A 2,355-nucleotide genomic window follows, 5' to 3' on the forward strand; every position below is an offset into this window, starting at 1 on the left:
CTGGGGTCTAAAAGGGGAGCATATAAAAAGTGAAAACAGGGAGAGATTACCAAAGAGGAGTTTACCTCCTCTGTTCTCACTTGTAGGGAGGCAGTTAGACGGGCCAAAGCTACCATGGAGCTGAGGATGGCATCCCAAGTAAAGGATAACAAAAAATTATTTTTTAGATATATAGGGAGCAAAAGGAAGGCCCAGGGTGGAATAGGACCCCTGCTAAATGGGCAGAAGCAATTGGTGACGGACAGGGGGGACAAGGACAAATTCTTTGCCTCAGTGTTCTTAAGCGAGGGGCAGGACAAGGCTGAACCCCAACCACAAGGTATCATGTTCAGTTCAGGGGCCTTACTACCAGGGAATACATGAGAATGCAAGGAAGGGAGGGAGGGCAGGGAAGAGCAGGTGCCCAATTCTGTACATTTCTGCAGAGGCTGAAAAGTAAAACAGGGCAAAAAGGCTCAGGGGGTGGCACTAGAAGCTCTTTGCAGACCCCAATGGGCATTGGCAACTCTGGGAGATGAGTGATATGGTAGGAAGGAAAGGCAACATCAGGAAGGAGAGTAGGGAATGCTTTGCCAGCCATAAATGCACTCCTCCCTGCAACTCAGGAGATCATATAACTGAACCCCTGGACCAGGAGGAAGAAGAAAGCTGGAAGGCAGCCAAGGAATGTCTGCGGGGGTCCATTGAAGCCAAATGTCTTGGTGAGGGCACCTTACCATGACGGCACTTCTTCCCCTGGGACTACTTTCTGCTTTCAGAGAATGATAGGGAATAGACAGGCTCCAAGGGTGATGCAAAGATCATCTCCTCCTTGTCTCCATCCACTGCATTGGGGGTGATCTGTCCCTGAGGTGTTTCCTGGTAGCCCCTCCACACAATCAAATCTTGTGCCCAGCTCTCTGGGCTCTTGACTCCCACTGTTCCCTACAAGGGACAAAACCAGGGGGAAATCTTTCTGCAGGCCACCAGCATGGGGGTGCTTGTCTGAATGCACCACTGGTGGGTGCTGAGCAGGCAGACATCTCCAAGCCCTTCCTGCACTGCTGGCAGAATTAGGGATACTTCTGGGTGTGGATGTGCTGAATCCAAAACGGGTGGGAGAGATGGGTGAAGCATTTCCAATACTCAGGACACCAAAGTAGCTTCTCCCCTGTGTAGATGCACTGGTGTTCAGCACAGGCTGGAGGAGGAGGGGAAACCCTTCCTACACTTAATGATGTGGCTTCTCTCCTTTGTGGATGCAATGGTGATGGGCTAGGTGGGACGATTGGGTGAAGCTCTTCCCACAAACAGAGCACTGATATGGCTTCAGCACTGTGTGGATAACCTGGTGTTGGGCCAGGCTGGAGGATTGGGTGAAGCTCTTCCCACACTCAGAGCAGTGATGTGGCTTCTCCCCCATGTGGATCAGCTGATGCCAGGCCAGGCTGGAGGAGCGGGTGAACCTCTTCCAACACACAGAGCAATGATATGGCTTCTCCCCTGTGTGGAAGCGCTGGTGGTTGATGAGGTAGGAGGATCGGGTGAAGCTCTTCCCACACTCAGAGCACTGGTACGGTTTCTCTCCTGTGTGGATGTGCTGGTGCTGGGCCAGGGTGGAGGAGTGGGTGAAGGTCTTCCCACATGCAGAGCACTGATATGGCTTCTCCCTGGTGTGCATAATCCCGTGTTGGGCCAGCTTGGAAGAGGAGATGAAGCTCTTCCCACACACATAGCAATGATGTTGCTTCTCCCGTGTGTGCATGCACCTGTGCCTGGCCAGGCTGGAGGGTCGCCTGAAGCTCTTCCCACACTTTGTGCAGCAGTGTGGTTGCTGCCTCCTCCGCACACACCGGTGCTGGGACAGGCCTTGCCAGCTGACGAAGTTCTTCCTGAACTCGGTGCACCAGTACCCCTTCCTCCCCAAGTGCATGCAACGGTGCTAAACCAGAGAGAAGAAATGGGTGAAGGTCTTACCACATGTGACACAGCAGTACTGACGCTTCTTCCTGTGCACATCCTGGGTTTTGAGCAGCACAAAGCTCTTCCCCCTTTTGGTGAAGCGGTGGGGGAGCTGTCCAGAATGGACCTGGTGGTGAGCAGCCAGGGTTGAGAGGCAGGTGAAGCTCTTTCCACACGTGGCACATACATGGGGCTTCTTCCTAGCATGTCTTACCTTGTGCAGAGCCAGGCGCGAGGGGCAACTAAAACTTTTCCTGCACTGAGGGCAGGAGTGGGCTCTCCCCCTGGGCTTGGTAGTGAGCTCCTGCTTCCCTCTGAGGCCCCCCACACTGTCTTGGTTTGCATACAGTCTCTCTCTCCAATGCACCTTTGCTTTCTGCCTCTTCAGGTGTCTCAGCATGACATATTCATCCC

General features: G+C 53.4%; 1 pseudogene; it reads right to left on the reverse strand.

Moving 5' to 3' along the window:
* Positions 1 to 1,210: 1,210 nt before the first annotated feature.
* The window catches only part of LOC102379335, a 20,809-nt pseudogene continuing 19,664 nt past the window's right edge, over positions 1,211 to 2,355 (reverse strand).

Source organism: Alligator sinensis, unplaced genomic scaffold, assembly GCF_000455745.1.
Source record: "Alligator sinensis unplaced genomic scaffold, ASM45574v1 scaffold1525_1, whole genome shotgun sequence".
NCBI lineage: Eukaryota > Metazoa > Chordata > Crocodylia > Alligatoridae > Alligator > Alligator sinensis.